This window comes from Pseudopipra pipra, chromosome 2, assembly GCF_036250125.1.
Source record: "Pseudopipra pipra isolate bDixPip1 chromosome 2, bDixPip1.hap1, whole genome shotgun sequence".
In the NCBI taxonomy this organism is placed as follows: domain Eukaryota; kingdom Metazoa; phylum Chordata; class Aves; order Passeriformes; family Pipridae; genus Pseudopipra; species Pseudopipra pipra.
In genome coordinates, this window is record NC_087550.1 from 103,060,890 (window position 1) to 103,081,515 (window position 20,626).

The following is a 20,626-nucleotide window of genomic DNA, read 5'->3' on the forward strand; positions in this document are numbered from 1 at the left end:
TCAGGGCAGGACACTAGTGAGGAGGGCCGGTCAGACTTCAGAAGGCAATTTGGCACTTCTTAAAGGCATCTTGGATATGGAGTGTCCAATTTTAACAATGTCATGTTAACATTAACATAAATGCAAAGAGGAGCATATATCATCTTTGAGGGAAGTGGGTTTGAAGCAATCAAACAAGGTCAAGGACAGGGACCTGGATGCAGGCAGCTGGGCCAGGGAAAGATACACCAGTAATGGACTGACAGGAATGCCACTGTTCCCAGTCTTAAGGACAGAGGAACAGCTGGTTAAAAATGATCCTTCCAGCTCAAAGTCTGCTTTGCCCGAGAACCCATTGCAAAGGCAATTCCAGCACTTCTGGCCATGATTTCAGAGGGAATGATACAGACAGTTAAGAGAAACCATATGGATCAGATCAGGTGTAGCATCAGCCACTGAACAGCTCCTAGCATCAAGGTGTCTGTAGGCATGGGAGGAAAGACTTTTGGAGGAACCACTGCCTGCCTCTCACCTCCCTTTGGGGGGCAAAAAAAGACAGGTTTTATCTGGGCATTTCTCTCATGGCTTTACTGTTTATGCTTTTCCTGGACCTTATGAAATCCAAACAAGCAAAAGTTTGGTGACGTGGTCCCATGGGGAAGTCCCCACCCGCATTTCTTGTGTCCGTGTGGATCCTGACATCACTTGTAGCTCTACAAGAGAATGAAGAGTTCAAAGTAAGGCTGGGATGCACCCATGTTCATCACAGCAATACATAGAGAGTGAGCAAATTAGGTACTACAGGGTATAGGGTATATGTTGGTCCTATATGAAAGCTCTGCCAGTCTATCCAGATCAGACAGACAAAATGCCATACAAGGGTGTGGGATTTACATGCAGGACAAATAACAGGAAGGTGCTGTGGTGGGGGGGAAAACAGTTTTCCCCCTGAAGTTATAAAATGGTAAAACCCCAGGGAGTGGCGACCCTTGGGGTTTGAGCCAATGGGCGCTTCTGCAAAATATGAACATATCACCCAGACTGGAAGAGAAGGTAGTTGTAGTTGTTGTAGAAGAAAGTAGCCATGTTGTGAAAGCCACGAGGAGAAAGGGCAGGAGCCCCCCCCAGGGGGCTCTGGCCCCCCACAGCCCCTGGCTGGGGGGCTACAGGGACTTGGAACAGTGTTAAACTGGGCCAGGTTCTGTAGCTGAGAGCTGAAGGAGTTTTCTCCACCGTGAGCAGGAGCAGGAACAGCATACAAAGAAACGGTGGCAGAGAGCCAGAAGATAAGAGAGAAGCAGCAACAAGCATGCAGCCGAGCAGGAAGACACAGAGTTGTCTGAGAGACGAGAGCCAGCAGCAGAGAGAGAACTAAGCTCTACAGAGACAGAGTTTTGGGGTAAGAACTGAACCAAAAACCCCCAAACTCCTTGGAGACCCCTCCTAGAAGGGAGGGGTGAAGTGCAGCAGCACTGCAGGGAGGAGCTGAGAAGCTCAGGTGTCCTGGAAGCTGGACCAGGATGGCCAAAGGAATAGAGAGGAGGGCACTTGCCGCCCCCCCACTGCCTTGAGACGGAGCACAGAAGCTCTGTAGGGGAATTTGAATCCCCTGAAAATAGGGACCGTCACAAAGACCCCTGTACTTCGTGGTATGACGTAGTAAAGTGACCCTTGTCCCATTGAACACAGCCTACGGAAGAGAAGACCCTCGCTTGGAGACAAAGGGCCGAGGGGGCTTGGATACCCCCTTGTGTGTACTGGCAGAGATCCAGCTACAGCTGCTGCATGGAAGAGAGAGAGAGATAGGCTGCTGCCCTGAAGACATTGCTGCTCTGAGAGTGGAAAAGATCTTTTCCTTCTTCCCTCCTGGACTTTTATTTGGAAGGGAGAAGAGATTTGATCCATTGTAAATACTGCTTTGTCATGGTAGAGGTAGTTGAGATTGTATATGATGTATTATACTATTTATTTTGTACAGTCATTGTAATATAACCCTTTCCCCCCATTTTGAGTCTTGTGTGGTGTCTGGAAAACCCATCTCACACTGGGTTGAGATGAGGGAGGGGGGCTTGGACTAGGGAATTGGATTTTAGAGCTCTCAAACCATGACAGGTGTGTATACCTTTGTGTATTCCTTCTAAGGGGTGTGGGGGGGTGAGGCTGTTATTAAGTAAATGCTTTGAAGAGGAAAAATATTTGCCACCTTTAAGGCTTCCCTGACCTTCTGTGGTGAGAAATACTGCAACTGTACAAGCCTCTGTTGGGCTGGAGGGGGTCTCTGCACTTCATGCTAAGCCAAGGCCCATTGATTGCTACGCTCACCCATAAAAGCAGTCCTGCAGAAGGCAGCTACCTTCTGGAATTTATATCCCTTGCCTTTGAGAGCCAAAGCCTAATGACAGCACATTGGGCTGTCAGCCTGAAGACCTTTATTGCAACAACCCACTAAGTCACAATATATTGTGGTGGGTGGCAGTGGGCGTGCTTCGCTCAGCTGAAAAGCTCTTGGGGGCCCAGAGAAGACATGGGGTTTGCACATGGCCTCATGGCAAATCAGCAGGGGACAGATGTGACCACAGCCACACAAGAAGAGATGTTCCAGTGCAAACAGGGACATATGGATGTCCCTCATGGAGAAGCCCCACTGCCATCCTGGCACCTCCGGTACCAACACCACTATGCAGCACAGCAGCCATTTCAATGATCATCCCCTTCCCATTCTTAGCTTATAAAGGGCTGTGATGGAGGTGGGCTTGGCCAGTTTAGCAGAAAACACGGATAAAATTGCAGTCTGACTGCTTCAAAATCCTGCCTTCCACCAAGCTTTGCTTTCTGTTTGCTCCTCCTGGGAGCTGTGCAGCTTGTGCCTGACTCAGGCAGATCCTCCATTGCCTGAAAACAGATTTAGATCCAGGAGCCGATGCATGCTCCCTCCCCATTTCCACTTGCTAGCTCACAACAAGCTCTTCCAGAGCCCCATGATCATACCAGCCCCCCAGCCCTGCAGTGCCTTTCTGCTTGATTATGTGTGTCCATAGAGGAATACCAATAAGCTCTGATTCCATATCACCCTCAGATCTGTGGGCAGGAAGGCTTTCTTCTTTCTCTCCTGATGACCCTCACCTTGCTGGTTTTTCATGGCATTGCTGGTGTGCACCAGTTTGAAGTGGAAGAGGGAGGTTCCTCTTTCCCATTTGTTTTTTTGTTTCTAAGCCATTTGCACTTTATTTCAGCCCAAGACCACTACAGAATTCTCTCATCTGTTATGCCTTTAGCAATATAATTTGGACAGAAAATATCTCTTCATAAAGTGAAGGGCGAAGCTGGGAAAGAATGCAGAGTGTTAAACACAGTGTCATGAGCTTGAGAGCCTCACCATGTGTTCCTCAAGATGGGCTGCCTGCCGTAACACTGCCTGAAACACGGCTTTCTCTTCAGGCCCACCAGCAAAGTTAAGGCCCTTCTTCCCTATTGCAAGTGGCATCATCTGGGAATGTCACAGTCTGAGGAGCACAAGCTCCACAGCATGGAAAAGTTTTGTTGTTGCCTTTACAGACAGTGACAGAGCAATTCATCAGAATATGTTTCATCATTTTTATTTTCTGTTGCCAAGCCCTGTTAGTATAATTGCCAAAGAACAGCTGATAGATTTGCAGTGAGCTCCTGTGGTATTCATTCAGGGGATTTAAATGGCTTTTTTTTCATGGCAGCACAGAGAGGACTACACAAGCATTGATCTTGGGGTGTCCCCAGCATTGGGGGTAGGACACATGACAGTAAGAGGGCCAACAGCAGATGCTGGAGACACCTCTGTCACTCTGCACTGCCAGTGACATGGTTTAGACAAGAACAGAAGTTTCTGACCAACACTAGAGATTCATGATGTCTGGTCCCTTCTAGGCATATCCATCAGACCTGGTCCCAGGCCGCTGAACAAATGAGAGAATTCTCTCAGGCTCTGGCTTGGTCTTTCGGGGGGCAAAATGCCAGGGGAGCTGACTCCCCTCCTGCTCAGTCCCTGTGAAAGCCTATGCTCTCAAAAGCGTGAGCATTACTTGTTTGGGTGCTTCTGTGAGTCCTGAGCTGTTTGAGTAGTCTCATCCTCCATGCACTAAATCACCTGTGATGTGCTTGAATCAGATGCAGGGTATGCAGTTACCTTTCTTGATGGAAGGAGGGTTTCCTGTAGACTTTTTCTTGAAAATTGAAGTTATGAGCCTGCTTCAGCCACCCATGCACTCTGCAACAGTTAGCAAAATGTGTTCAGATTTAATGCACAACACTCTTCTGGGGAAGAGCTGAGCAATGGGAAGAAGACTCTGCTCAGTCATGATGATTCTTGTCCTGTCTTTTAGCAGGTCATCAGAGCACAAAATACCCATCTCTTCAATGAGGGAAAAGGGTAACAAAGCAGCTACAGAAGCAGGAAATCAGACTGGAATGGGGACTTCACATCGGATGTTTGAGCACTTTGCAAATAAATCAATGCACAAGTAAGCAAGTCCCGCCATCATGCCCCATCTGCCCCCATTCTGCCTTGACTTAAAGCTTGCAGCCACATCTCTCCCCTCCAAAATTACTGCATTGTTACCTGGGCAAGAATTTAACTTTTGAGTTCACAATATGCTTTTCTACTAGTGTTTCTTAGTTGCGCCAGCCCAAATAGTTGGTTTGCTCTTGCTGATGCAACTTTACAAAAATGCTCTTCAATACACACAAAAGTCCTCGGCTTTGGAGGCAAGATAAAAAAAACACTGTCAGATGGTAACTTTTTTGAGAAAAATGAGTGGAAAGCATCTACAATGATAATGTCCTTCTGAGACCTGATTGTGCGTGAAAAGGTATGCGGAAGACCTGTTGTGTCCCCTACAGACTGACACTTGGACCCTCTGTCATCGACACCAGCTTTCTCGTTCAAGTCACCATAGTTAGTGACTACAACATGCTAATTTAGTTGCTCTTCATCTGTATAAACTCAGTTTTTCCATCAAACAGGCAATGAGTTGGCATGCCTTGCCTTTTTCCTCCATCTTAAGACAAGACAATGAAGCCACAGAGCATACAATAGTGGTTTTTTTCCTGTGGGGAGACATTGTTGCCTGAGGAACCAGTGCTTTGTTTAAGAGTAGCTTTATTAAAGAAGAGGAGATTGGGATTTACCCCACCTCTTGCCATTTCTTGGGGCAGCTTACCCAAGGTTATGCAATGGGAGAGTGAAGGTGGGGTTCCTTTTCACCTGAGAGGTGCATAAGAACATAACTCGCTGAAATACTGTATCAGACCAAAAGCTTATCTAGTTCAAGAACTTAATCTTACACAATGGCCAGAAGCTGACACCCAGGAAGAGTATGCAAAGACAGGCTCGTAGAGCAACGCCCTTGTCCTCACCCACCTTTTCTGTCTCCATCAGTCAGCTACTGCAAGACTTGCTGAGCCAGAGGCTGTGTTTGTGATCCAGTTTAATAGACCACCGATAGGCTCTCCCTTGGGAATTTTTCTAATCCCCTTTTCAGTTGCTTTGAGCCATTTATGGCAATGAGTTGCACAGCTGTAATCATGCATAGTATGAAACCAGCTTCTTCTTTGTGTTAGTTTTCAAATCTGCTGCCTGTTTATTTCATGGGATGCCTCTTAACTCTTGTGGTAAGAAAACAAAATTTGCTCCCTGACCACCTTCCCCATGCCAGCTGTGGTTATATTGCCCTCAGGCATAAATTGCCTCTATCACCTCTGCAACCGCTGTAGGGGAACTTCATTTCTTTTGTCTTTTTTCACATGTAAGAGGTCCCGTGCCTCTGACCGACTCCTTCATCCTTCTCTTTATCCTCTCTAATTCCTCTATACCCGTTTTGGTAAAGGCTGACCAGAAATGCATACAGTAACCATGATATCTGTGCTCTATTGGTTTCTGCACCAGTATTGCCTACATTTTTCCTCCTACACATGTACAGCACAAGAGCAATGCTAGTTATCCCATCCTGTCTGCTGAAAGCTAACCTTCTGAGATAAGTGCATAGCCTGTCCCCCAGTGCCCATTGACTCATTGAAGTTACTAGAAGAAAATTCAAGTTTGTAGTGTTGGTACACATTCCCTGGATGTTTAATTCATTCTGGTACATGACTGAAAAGGTGATTAGATGGCAGTGATTCCACATGCTACAATGCAGGCTGGCCTCAAAAGCATCATCAAAAAAACCAGTGGAACAGTTTGGTTTTCAGTCATAGTCCAGAGTATCTCCAGGATTTACAAAATCTCCAGTATTTGCAAAAATTAAAAAGCTTTGACCTCAGGAAGGTACATGAAACTTCTTGAAAAAATTTTAAATCTTTCTGTTAATGAATTTAGGCTAGATCCAGCTCAGTAAAACATTAAGCATTAAACATCTGCTGAACATGAAGAACTAGTAAGAATGCTAAAAATGTGTAATCCCATTCCTATTTAGGTATTTATTCATAGTGGCAATTAAATATGTGCATTAGTGCTCTGCTGCATTAGGATCTAAGTACCTACATACAATTGAATGTTGTGCTGAACTGGGTCTAAAGCCAACATTGTTGTATAAGATTTTAACCTATGTATCTCTCTACTGTGTACCTCAGTTTTGTGCACTGAATATTTATTACTTGAAAAGATATTTTTCCACGAAGAGAGTTTTAATTTAAAATATGTCATATGTGCTATTTTAATGATTCCAGCTTGCAGATTTATCCTGTGATTGGAATAATTAATAAGGTTTTATGTATAAAGATTTTTAAAAATAGGTTAATCTCTTGATGAGCCACTTCAAGACCATTCTAGACAGCAGCGTGTATGCAGGTTTGGCTATCAAAACATTCTGGGGCTATATCTAAAGTAAACAAATAAAAGTTTCATATTGTTTTACCTATATATATATGGGATTTATTATAAAGATTACCTGAAAGACATGCTAGCAGCAATTTTCAGTCTCATCTAATCCAGTCCATTACACTTTGAGCCATAGGCTTGTGTGACCATTAAGATCTATGACAGTGCAAAAGCTTCAAGAGACAACACAAATGCTGCTGTTCTCACTGGTGCTCACAGCTATCCCTGGTTTCTTTGGGTTTGCATTGTGAGCTTATTTAGCCAGGAATGCTTCTCTCAGCAGCGACATCTGCAGCATATTGAATGTTGGAGCATGCTGCCATCCATTCTGCTTTCATCCAGTTGAATTGCTGGAGTGATTGAGATGCAAAGAAGTCCCAGGACTTGCCCATGGCCACACAGTGATTCAGTGGCCCAGCTGTTTTAAAAGAGAATAATTTTTCTGTCTCTTTGCTTTAACAACTTTATTGCAAGGTATTCTTTATACACATTAGACTATTTCGCTTTTTTCAGAAGGGATGGATACCACGTATGCTTCCACAGGCATATTTGATCATCACCTTTCCTGATGGAAAAAATCTTCCTTAGGAATTACTAATTTTTTTCTCCTTGTTCTATGAAGTCAGTGGAGAGAATAAGCTAAATAAATGAATTTTCCTAGACACAAACAAAAATACAAAAATCGTCATCATTTCCTATTATACAGCCCCATCTTCTCTCTCACTTAGCAGACCTGGTGTTACTCTCTTCAGAAGCTTTTTTTCTCCAAGACCTGCCAGTTTTTCAGATTAGCCCATGTGGTGGTTTCATTGAATGATCACATGTCATCTGCTCATATTCTGTAACTACCCAGGCATTTATTTCTAAAACTTTTTGCCTCATGATTTTTCTCAATTTCTTGTAGGATTTTTAGATGACGATGATGACAACTATTATTATTACTATGTCTAAATGGAAACCAGATTGTTGTTCCATTCATGGATCTTGTGTCTTTGTCTTTTAAATTCCAATTTTTTTAATGAGGCTGGAACTCCACAGAAGTGATAGACTCATACCAATGGATGGCAGTGTCTGCGTCCTTGGAAATACAGCAGCAGCAGTACATAACACCATGTGCTGGCACACCAAATTGCTCAGATTTAACTTGGCAACCTGACAATGCCTCAAGAGACCTGTGAGTAGCCACAAACACATTAGCTGCAGACATGCTTTTTTCCCTGAAGCTCACCAGCTTCTTAGGACACAGGATTATTTTTTCATCTTTGCAGAACAGATTTTGACAGAATTCATTAAACACCATCAGGAGTTGAAATCAGCTGCAGTATATGTATGTGAACTTGTGGTCTGACCCATCTTGGATTTCTCTTTAGCAGGACCAGCCCTGCTCACCATTATCTTCACTCAGTGCTAAGGTCATCTTTGCTCTGTCCTTGGTTGTGACCTCACCAAATTGCTCCCCAAAACAGTAAGAAACAGGTAAAATTTGAATTGGAATTTTTGCATAAAAGAGTCTAGTGAGGAGGTATTAAGTTATTCTGAGCTGCTTGGTCATTGCTACTTTGGGGTAGAGTAAGTGAACCCTCTACTTGTTAATACTAGTAGTGCCACTTGCCACAAGCTGGCAGAAATGGGCTCAAACAATGTGCTTTTTTTCACATGGTGTCCCACATTTCTAGGCTCTCACTGGGTTCCATAGGAACATATGAATAAATTCAATTAAAATGTCTTTTTATTCCTTTTTACTCCCACTCTGTTCACCAGATGTGCCAACTCATCCTGGGCTTTGTTTGCCAGCCTGAGCTTCCTTTTTTTGTTTGTTGAGTTACCCTCAGTAATGTGTGTTCCCTCAGGGGCAGGCAGATCCTGGATTCACTTAATGTCCTGCAGCCCATGGTCCTCAGTGGGCGTTTGAACTCACAGGGTGAATGGGTATGGAGCTGGGAATACATCCCTGCCTGGAGGGGGGTCAGTCAGCATGTCCATGGCGATGCATAAAGTGGTTTAGAGCCAGTCACCCCTACAGGCTGTTCAGAGTACCTGGCATAGCTAGCAAAAATTAGCACAACTGAGATCATATACATTTTCATTAATCTTTGTGAGCCTTAAATAAAAAAGGCACTGCTGGCAGCTCTGATTAAGAGCTTTCTATTGATCATAAAATCCTAATGCTAAAATGAATTGTTTAATGTTGAAGGATTGAGATAACAGCCAAATAATTTGATTAATTGCAAAACCAAGACATGAGAAGAAAGAAAATACTTCAAAATGAGAATGCGACAGTCTCTGTGGTAGGCCCTGAGTTAATTTCAGGCAGATCAGGAAAACACCTCAACCTCCATGGCCAAGTCTGCACCACAGTACAGGGTGGTAACAGCCCCTTAATGCCTGATGGATGCCCTGGCCAGTGCTATGTGGAGGAGGGAGGCTTGAGATGCCTTAGCCTTGCACAGTAAGTCTGTTTCTCTTCTCCATGTGTATGTGTATGTGTGTGTGTGTGTGTGCTTTCACATGCCCCCGCTATAATAGATACACATACTTATACAAAGCAAAAAAATGAATACAAATATTATATATTGTATGTGGAATTCAACTCATTTGACCACTTCAGCCATCTGAAAGCTGGGTACTTGGGCTGGTTATTTATATTTAATAGCCTCAATTGTTACTGTAAGGAGAGAAAGCAGCTCCTTGATGAACACCTGTTTGAGGGGATCTGTGTCATCTACTGGAGGTGTCTGTTTCTGTTCACTGTTTAGGGAAGGAACCAAGACTCTCATGAGATACCTAGTTTTCCAGTTAAGTTAGATACTGGTACTCCTATGTGTGTGTGCAGGATGATAGAAGTTGCGAGCAAGTAACACAGTGGTGAGCCCAGACAACTCATTCACAGCAAGTAAACTGCCATTCTGGTGTGTATTAAAGGCTCACACAGAGTTTACCACCCTAGGCACAAAATGCACTTGCAAATTCCCCACCATATGCTTGATGAGTTAAAAACACAGAGCTGCTTTTCTGACCCCCATTCTGACCACATTCATGCTCCTCAACAACATGATTTTCTTTCAGGATGATGGAATCCTTGGATGGGTTTTGGCCATTCATCACCAGACATCTAGTGTCTGGGAATAAGGGAATAGGGAGGTGGTGTACAAGTCATTTGGAAGAAATGAGACATATTCCAAACTTTTCTGTGCCTACTTAGCTCCCCAAATGTCTGCTCTGGCTCTGTTAGCAGCTAAGCATCTGTCAAGTTGCTCTGCTGTAGCCAGAACTTACTTAGGGGCCAGCAACTGCAGGCTGGGCACCAGAGCTCTACTGTTAGCCCTTGCCTATGAGCTGTGTGAGATGTGCAGAAAGACTTTTGAGAAGCCCAAGGACCAGACTGCTCCTTCACTCATCTATCAGAAGACTATACTTGCCCCTGGATGGGCAGAAGCTTGCAAAGGAAGCATGGTGTCTAAAGGTGTGTGTCAAGTGTGGGGAGGTGTGTGCTGAGCATGAGAGACATTCAGGAAGTGTGTGCCCACCTCATCACCTCATCACCTCATCAGGTCTTAGAAGACAGGAAACTCTTCCTTGGGTTATATGTTTGAGTGTCATATCCTCCTAACCTTCATTAGTTTATGTTTGAAGTTTTTTTCAGTGTGCTTTTTTCATAAATGTGTGTGTATGTCTCTGCTTGTGAGCATACGCCTTAAAAAGAAGTGCATATACTACTTTAGTCTGCCACCCAAATCCTCCTCCCAGTCTCCCCCCTGGTTTATTCAGGAATTGTCCTGCTTTGGTTCCCACTTCAATGGTTGCACTCCTTTTGCTTTCCCCATATACATGAGCATGTATAGATGCCACATAGCATCAAAGATCCCCGCAATAATTCCCTCCTGGAGATCTGTCAGCAAAAAATAGGGCAGATAAGAACTCTGTCTGTACACTGTTGTGGTGGAATTAATCTGTTTCTTGGTTTTAAGGAGGGTGTAATATCACCCTAACTCTGCCCTCCTCTACAGGAGGAAGAACCTTCCTGGATTTCACTATTCTCTCGCTAGTTATTGAGTCTATCTTTGAGTCACAACTTTCAACCACTGACTCTTTAAATTTCCTAGCATGAGATCACTTTAATGTCTTTGTGCTCCTTATTGCCCAGTAGATATTGATTCTGACAGCACTGCAATGGCTACAGGTTTGCTTTTGGTTATGGGTCTTTAAAGATTTTAGCAGGGCTTAGTCACAAGTGTAGGGGAAATGTCTGTTTAGTGTTAGTACCCTTGGTTTGGTGGCTGCGCTTTCTCAGGGCAGCTCACCGTGAATGAATTTGCATTTGTCAATAAAGACGTGAATGCACAAAGGGAATGTTCTTTATCCTCTGTTGTTTCTTTGTGTGTTTTGAAGTTTATTTTGAATTCTAACATATTTATGCCCATGTGAATAGGAACATTTCAAGCACTATCTGCTTGCTGTGATCCCAATAAACAGTGGATGCCACTAATGGAGTCCCTAGCACGTTTTTGGAAGAGGAATACAGATGGCATATGGCACAGAAGAATAATTTCATAGTAATAAGCGAAAGCCAGTTATTAGCGAGACACTGCTTTGTAGCTAATGGTGTTATGGATAATGAGGCAAAGGAGAACCTATTCTCAGTGCTGGGGAACAGCTGATTGCTCTCCTCAGCAGAAACAATATCATTCCTAAAACATCATTGATCCTTTGATAGAGTTTGGGGGAAGCTGTCACAGTGCTCAAAGGAGAGCTGCAGCACAGCTTTGAAACTGGGCTGCGCTGCAGCTGGCAGGAGAACTTGCTGGCAGCTTTACTACAAAGTTAGGCCAACCTGAGCAGCAGTCCAGAAAACCCTGCAGGTGGCATGGCCATCCAGCCATTGCCACTGTGCTGCCATAGCCATGCATTCACAAGCAGCAAGCGTTTGGGTTTCTGTGCGCAACAGTGATAGCATGTCAGAAGTAAGAGGCTGAATTATTTTCAGGTTGTTTTGGGAGAGGGTTGTTGGTTTATTAAAAAGCACTATCTATCTGAAGGATTTTTTTTTTAATAGCCATTGAAAGGAGATCAGCAATGATATGAGTGTTCACCATTTATTCTTCTCCACAGGCAACTTTGTGAGTGTATCACGCTTCTGGCTTGCAAATAGATTTCCAGTTTTGCTGTCCCTGAAGGAAACCCTGCTTCTTTTGACCAAAAAAAAAAAAAAGAAAAGAAATAAAAGATAAGGGGGGAGGGGAGGGAGTAGGAAAGAAAGCAAGGGAGAAAGAGAAATAAAGGAAAGAGGAAGGGAGGAAAAGAAAAAAGAAAAAAAAGGAAGGAAGGAAGGTGTTAAAAAGAACAAAAGAAAGAAAAAGAAGGAAAAGATAGATCAACTAAAACAAGCTGAAAAGCCCTACTGTTGATGACCTATATGTTAGGGAAGGAAAGGGCTGGCACTTGAGGATATGCTGATGCTGATTTGTGACCATGTATGATGGCCAAGCTTCTTAGTAGTGGTTAATGATTTTGGGTACCCCAGTTCCCAGTGACAGAAATGAGCCAGGCTTGCGGAGAGCTGCATGCCCGAAGTGCTCTAATGAACCACAGGTACACCACGCTCAGCCATACTCCTCTCTGGAAAGCCCTGGCCCACCAACAGACTGGGTCAGCAGCCTCTGCAGGCATGTCTTTCCTGGCCCTGTGCTCACCAAACCGAGCTTGGTCTGGACCTCTGTCCCTCTGAAACATCCTGGCCCTCACTGTAGAAAGAGTGGGTCCAACTCAAACCCACCCAGCCTGGCTGTTCCCTCCAATAGCAGGAGCTGTGGTAGCCCCCCCAGTCTGCTCCCTGCAGCACTGAACCTCCCCTCGTCAGAAACTAGGGGTTTGGGGGTTTGTTTAAAAATAAAGCCAGCAGCAGGTTCCTATGGCAGCCCTCTCCCTACCCCTCCTCAGATGCCCTGTCTGGCCAGTTGCCGTGCAAGGGGGCCTGCAGGGCCAACCTTCCCATGCTCCCCGGCCACCAATGTCTCCCCACACCCCGCTAATGGCAGTGTCTCCCCCAGTTGCCAAAGGCCACATTAAATTATTACCGGTACAAGGGCAGCCACCCATGGTGGCCATAGGAGCTGCCCTACTGCCCGCCCTGAAGGGTTTCCCCAAGGCTTCACACCCCACACCTCTATATAGATATGGTTCCCACAAACGACGAAATACAGCCATCTCTGAAGCAGCTGTCCTGCAGCTGCTGTCACCCAGAAATTCCCACAAAATATGTTTCCAGCAGCACTTGCCTGGGTTATGAGGCCATGGCAGGGTGGGTGCCCATGCACCCAGCTTGCACCACATTCCTTACTTCAAGCCACACTCAGTGAGAAAGCTGAAATGTCATGATCAGAGCTCACAAATGGAGCAGTGGAGAATTTCATTCCCCCTCTTCAGAAAGCCCAGGCCAGCCAGCAAATGTGACCTAACGCTGCTCAGCAAAACCCACCCCCTGGCCCCCTGCCATTTCCTCTTGATGAATGAGCTGCAACACATTCAAAAGGTGAGAAGGCCCAGCCAGGCCCATATCTCACAAACCTAGGCAAAACTGTGGTAAAAACCTGTGAAATAGGCTTTTTTTTTTTTTTTTTCTTCATTCTGTTTTCACTTTTTATTCATGTTTTGGGCTCTGTGCCCCTGTACAGCCTGAGCGGGTCAGGACTGCAGGGACAGGGCCGTGGCAGAGCCCTGAGCCTTTTGGGGTGGGAAGGAGGGCAGGCATCAGTCTGAAGCATTCAAACGAATGCTGTGCTTCTCTTGGAGTGACGTCAGGCCACCTTTTCTGCTTGAATTGTAGTAAAAATAAATACAGCTAGAATGTGTAGGCATGGTTTGGAAAAGGATAAAGGGGACATTTCAACATTGGTCTCACTGAAGTGGAAATGATTTCTGATAGCCAGCTGGAAGCTGGCACAGCCACTATGCTGAAGTTGAGAGTTCATGCAGCTGGGGTTTCATAATACCAAATTGCTAGTCTTAGGTTTATTACTTGAGTCAGATCCTAAAATCTTATTTATGTGATTAGTCCCTCTGGGCCATATCCTTATTTCTCTTACACCAGACTGACTCAGAGGAGGGGACATCTGTGAGGCAAAACCTCCTCATTAAAAGGTCCCTGTAGAATGGAAAAATAAAAGCCAGCTATGGTAATGTCCTCTAGCCTGCAGCTAGGAGGCACAGACCAACACAGAAATGAGCTACACTGCAGGCAGCTCTCTTTAGCAGAACTAGCACAGCCCTCCAGAGTCCTCCACTCCTTCCTTCTTCAGATGAATTTTCAGTTCAAGTACCTGGTACTAATCATCGAGGTCACTAATTTTTTGTGTCCAATTTGCCTCAAAACCTGCTCCCCCCTCCACACTGAGCATCATGGCAGTCCTTACTAGGAAAGTATTTGGTGCAGAGGTGGCTGATTCAATAGCCTAGGTCCTTCATTTGAACCCGATAGCCAGGAGCCAAGGACACTGTGATGAGCAGGTTAGTGTGACACACAGTGTGGATTCAGCCATTGTGTTGCAGATAGGGCCAACTTGGAGCAGTGTGGGCAGAAGATGCTACATCATACTTGGTCTGGAGGCCAGGGGCTGCTGGCAGAGCAGGTGCCCTTAGCAGTGCAGTATCACCCTTGTTATGGTTTTGGAGAAAGGATATACTGAGTGGAACACCAGGAACTGGAGATCCCTCCAGAAAATGATGGGCAGAGGATGAGGAGGTGACAGATATCTGAGGTCAAGGAGACCTGAGCTTGTGCATCCCTATGGTGAAGGACAGGTTTATTATTAATCATAGAATCAGGTTGGAAAGGACCACTAGGATCATCAAATCCAATAGTTAACCCAGCACTGCCAAGTTCACCACCAAACCATGTCCCCACATGCCACATCCACATGCCTTTTGAACACTTCCAGGAACAGCGATTCTACCACCTTCACAGCCAGCCTATTCCAATGCCTGACCACATTTTCCCAAGAAATTTTTCCCAATATCTAATTTAAACTTCTGCCTGTGCACTTTGAGGCCGTTTCCTCTCGCCCTGTCCCTTGTTATCTAGGAGAAGAGACAGATCCCCACTTTGCTATGACTTCCTTTCAGATAGTTGTAGAGGTCCACCTTCAGTCTCTTTTTCTCCAGGCCAAACAATCCCCGCTCCCTCAGCCACTCCTCATCAGACTTGTGCTCCAGACCCTTCACCAGCTCTGTTGCCCTTCTTTGGATGCACTTCAGCACCTCAATATGTTTCTTGAAGTGAAGGGCCCAAAACTGAACACAGTATTTGAGGTACAGCCTCACCAGTGCCAGCTCAGACCCATATACTGCTCAGGCAGCTGAGCCCAGTAGGAAGGATTTATTAACACATTGTCAGTGGGAAGTCAACTCCTTCAAACTTGATTCTGAACTGGGAGGAGTCCACTATGAGTGCCCCTGCATGTGCCCCTCCTGCATATCCAGTCCTGTGTCCACCTATCTCCCACACAGACAGTTTGGTGCTCCTTGTACCTGATGGGGTAGACTCTGCCATATTTTGACTCCTGAGACTTCACCTTAATTAGCAGTCTCCTGCAATAACAGTTGTGGAATGAAAAGTCGGAGGACAAAAGGCAGGAGGAGGATGAAGTGGAAGGAAGCGGCCAAGCTTTCTGGCACACAATATGAACTCGAATGAAGGCAACCTACTTTCCTGACTGTGTTCGTGCTGTATAAATATTCTCAGTGAATCAGTGAGATGGGGAAAATACTGCAACAAGAGCCTGCAGAATCAAGGCTGCGGGGGCACGTACAGGACACTTATTCAGGGATGTGAGAGGCTCCAGGATCCAGGGCAGAAATTCCCCAGCAGAAACATTATGCTGGGGGGAATCCACCAATTACTCCTGTTAGCACCTGCAAGCATGCTTTTTAACAAAGCAGCATTCTCTCATTCTGTGGAAATGTACAGCACATCCTGCCAGGCTAATTAAATCACAACCCCTCCCTTACAAATAAGGGCACAGCAGTTGGGTGTGGGTGAGCTCAGTCCTTGTGCACAAAGGGTGACCGTTCCCAGGTCAGTTCCAACAGGGAAATAAAGACTTCCAGCAACAGGGATCTGCTCTGAGCCTGATGCCACAGCGCAGCTAGCTCGGCAAAGCAAGGCCTCCTCCACCTCCCACCCACCCGAGCAGCTGCGCAGCACACTGCCCCCGCCGAGCCTGTATCCGCCTGCCCAGACTTCAGGCGAGTTCTGCTGGCTTCAGCTTCCCAGGCCCTGCCTAATTGCAGGGCAACACTATGTGCCACGGAGCAGCTATTTTTGTCAACCTGGAGGGCTTTGTGTAAGTCCTATAAAACACAGGCAAAGTATGTCCAGCACAGCGTGGTTCAGTATGCAATGCAGTGATGTCGCCTGCACCTGGACACCTCTGGGACCTGTTACCAATGCTGAGGGTGGGATAAAAAGTACTTTGTTTCTTGCCTGCATTTTTGAAAACTGAGAAGAGTGCTCAGGGATTTCTGAAGCTTGAGTTGATTAGCAGTTAATGATGTGTGTCCTGAGGAAAAAGTAAGATTAAATATTCTGCTTGTATTGAGCAGGGCATTTTAAGCTTTAGATTTATAGCTATTTTGTTAGCATTTCATGAAGTGTTTAGGTCTGTTCAACTCTTGGTTACACAGCCGCTTGGTATTTTGAACACTCATTTTATGCAGATACAACTTAAACAACCGATGATGTATGAAAGCGTGTAAGTGTATGTGTTATAACTGCACATTAACTCTCAGGGAATGCTGTTGTAAAACAGACACACAGGAGTAACTTCTTCAGCAACCCACAGATCTGTGCTCAAGAGCTGCCAGCTCATCCCAGGGTCATCCCAGTTCCAGTGCCAGCTGCTTTGCAGCTTGGGCATTGCACCTTCCAGCCTGGGAAGCATGCTGTGGTGAAGCTTGTTCTCTTTGCTTGTTGCCTCAGCCCTCACCACTCTCTCTTGACTCCTCTCAGCTGGAGTTGCCTTCCACTCACTTTTGAAGCACTGCACAGCCCTGCCCTTTCCCATGTGTTGTATTTTCTGAGTTATGTTACCCACCTGTGGCCTCCACCCTGCAGGCACATCCCAAATCAGCTCCCTGAGTGTCACCCCACATAATTTCTTCAGTGGCCTTTAGAATGTGGTGCAGTGTTCCTGCAGGAGGCTACCATGCTCTTACTACTTATCTGATTTGATGCCTTCTTTCCTAAAGACATGCTTCTGTCACATTTCTTCCAGGAAATACCATCCATATATATATCCATTTAAAAGAAAGGCAAGAAGAAGGAAGTGGCGTTTCCTAATGTCTTAGGAGAGAAACAAATCATGCCTTTTCTCCATTTCTAGGAGTTTGTCTCCATAACAAGATGAAGGTGTGCTTATAAAAATGTACAAGAGCTGCAGAGGTGCAGTGGAACAGTCCTCAGGCCTCACTCGTGAGTCTTATGAGGGCATTTGGGTTGCTGAGCTGTCCTGATTCCCATACACCATCCTTTCACTCCTCTTATAACCTGGACTAAGTAGATTCAATGAGGCATAGGTAGGTCAAGCCACGCTACATTCATAATTTTATTTTGCCTTGGAAAGTTACTGTAAGATCAACACCTAACACATCATGTTTAGAAAATGGTGTCAAATACAGTGCATAGAATGAAGGTACTAATTTATTTACCCTCACTTGGGGAAATTTCCTTCACACAGTACCATATGTGCAAAAGAGTAATTGTTTGCCAGCATATGAAGTGTAGCCAAACAGACTAAGCTGGACAAAAGTTTCAGGTCCTACATGGCTATTAAGGGTTTCCAATTAATTGAACATGACTGACAAATGCTCACAGCCACATTTGGATTGATACCTGCTTAAAAACAAGCCTTCTACCCCAGGGAAACCCTAGGGAAATAATTTACAGTGCAAACGTGGAGTGTATTTCGCAATATGTAAAATTCATACCTCATGCTAAAAAAAGGCTAAAACTAGAACTGCCTGAAAGAAATGAAGCAACATATCTCTCAGAAGTTCTCAATCTGCATGTACAAAGTCATAAGTCTCTAGTATATATGCACTGATAAAACTTATACTTCAGTTCGCTACACACGAGTAACTAACATTGCTCAGTAGATGCTCTGTGTTATTACTGTCATTGTTGGTATGGAGTTTATACAGATTTTGTTACCAGCATAGCTGTGAAAACCCTCCAATTTTTTCTCCCCCCTCTCACTTTTTCCAAATGTGAAGCTGAATTTCTGTCTTGCAAGAGGTACTATAGATCCGATTATAAATTGGCTCTGCTCCTCAGCCTGGCTGAGCCCACTCTGTGTGGCCAGGGGGATTAACAGAAGTCAGCTTAAGTGATTTTTTTTTCTTTAGAGGAAACAGGATGCATTGTATATATGTGAGCCTTCCGAGGCAGCTTAGCAGAAGCACAGCAGCGCTGCCGACAGGGATAATAGTGCTGCTAATAGGTATGGCACATCTTCCAAATGCATTCAAAATACTGATGGCTGCACTGTCTTTTTTTTTTTTTTTCCATGTGACAAACACCAATGAAAACCTACAAAATAATAGTTTATTTTCACTAACATCCTCTTGAAGGAAATATGACTTAGTCTAGAGTTATCTGCTAATTTGGAAGAGAAAGGTTGTTTTAATGCATTGTAAAACAATAATTTGAATTGCATTTTAGCATTGGTTTTCTGTAAAAGTCTAAAGGTCATGTTCCAACAGACTGTATCTGGTGTATGTCCAGATTCACAAATAGCTAAAGAATAAAAATTCTTTCTTTGGCAGCTGGAACAAAGTTTCTTAAGCAAAATCATGTGTTTGAATCTACATCCAGACATGGGTCTTACTAGTTCAGGTCTGGAAATTTCTCCTACAGTCAGACATACATTGCAAGCCATATATTTTAAACAGAGCACTGGGCTTAATTTGGATTTCTTTATCCATATAGAAAAAAAATATAGATATTCATAAAAATGATCCTTAGATCAGTTTGCCAATAAAGTTTGAATCTTGAAGAATAAACTCTCATGGCTAATTTGATTTGGCTTTCTAGGTGCCTTCTTCTTTAGGCTGACCTTGCCACCTCTAGAGCTGGGGATGGAACACTTCTTCAAACACCAAACTATTGAACATGTCAGATCTTGAAAAGAATTTTGAAAGAAAAAGAAAATGGAATTTCCCCAAATGTTATCACAAGCTCCCTTCCTTTTGGATTAAAAAATGGTTCATGACTAACTACTGATTTCCTGTGGACATGTTTATTGGCTTAGAGTTTTACCCCGTATTTTGATAGAATATCAACATTGTGGGTTCTTCTACATGATGACTCTTAGTGTTGCACAAATTTCAGAGGTCATATGGCAAGATTTTTCTGATTAGATGAATAAAACATCTTATATAAGTAAAAACCAAACATCACTAATGAATGAGGTGCCTCTGGCACAAACACTTGGAGGACTACTCATTCATTCTTAAAATTCATGCCACTTTCCCACAGGAGAGTTGTCACATACTTGGCAGTAGTCCAAATAGCATAAACCATAATCTAGGAATAAAAGCAAGTGAATGAAGGTCTTTTAGCTGCAAAACATCTACAGATGATATTCCAAAAAAAATATATTTTCAGCCATTTCTATTAACAGTGTTTGCTGTAAAACAAAACCTACTTACGCAGATGGCTGTGTGTTAGTTCTTCTGGGATTTTTTTTTAACCCTTAAGTCCTGTATTTTATCTTCTTTTGTGGGTTTGAGTCAGACCATTGATGTTATTTTCAGAGAACTGTTTGTGTTCTAATTAAGCAATAAAGAGCAGAACCTGTCTTGGGGATTAAGAGTAACTTGGAGTGTTGACGCAAAGCTGAGAGCCATTAGTGACACCTGACCATTAATTCCCCAGGAGATGCTAGTGCCAAACTCATTGGGGCTGTTTCTAACAATCGTTGCTGGGTTTTTAATGGGGAAAAATATAATTTTGACTTCTGAAAAGTACCAGAGGGCAGGTGAGATTACTACAGTATACCATCGAGGAGATGACAGGAATAAAGGGAATATGGATGACTACAGTGATGTCTATAGCAAAATATTTTCTTATTTATTATCCCTACACACATTCCCACAGCAAGTAGATGTTCAAAATACACATCTGAGAGATGAGGTGGGAGATATTTTCTGAGCTACCAACTTCAATACACGAAATTTCACTAGATGAACCAAGCTGACTTCCAAATCACAAAATCACAGAATCCACAACACTTGCTGTTTATCAGTTTTAAAACTGGTCCCATTGCTGTTGCTTGACAACTATATAGAATAATGATCTGAAAAGCTTATCCAATTAGCATATTTTTGCTTTGCTTGGCAGAGAAGGAATGGTGGGTATATCCATCTAAACACTTTCGCATTCCTGCTGGAAATACATTAACCATCCCTCCCCCACTCTCTTTTCTACGCTATTACAGCGCCTTCATCCAAGACAGCCTTGCATTGCTTCTGGGAGAACACTTCCACTAAATTCTTACAGGATGTTAATGGACGTTCATGTATAGTATTGCCATATGAATTTTTCGATGACCTAGATAAATGTGCATAATTTCCTTTGTGTGTAATGGGCATGAGTGTTTAATTATGACAAGTTGTGACTTTTGTAGTTTATCTCCGCCCCCCAGGGAGCCCTTGAAGATGAAATTTCCTATTCACTGGCATGCAGCAAGTGCAATTTTACAATAACCCTGTACTAGGATATCATAATCCATGTTGCTTCCTCCTTTT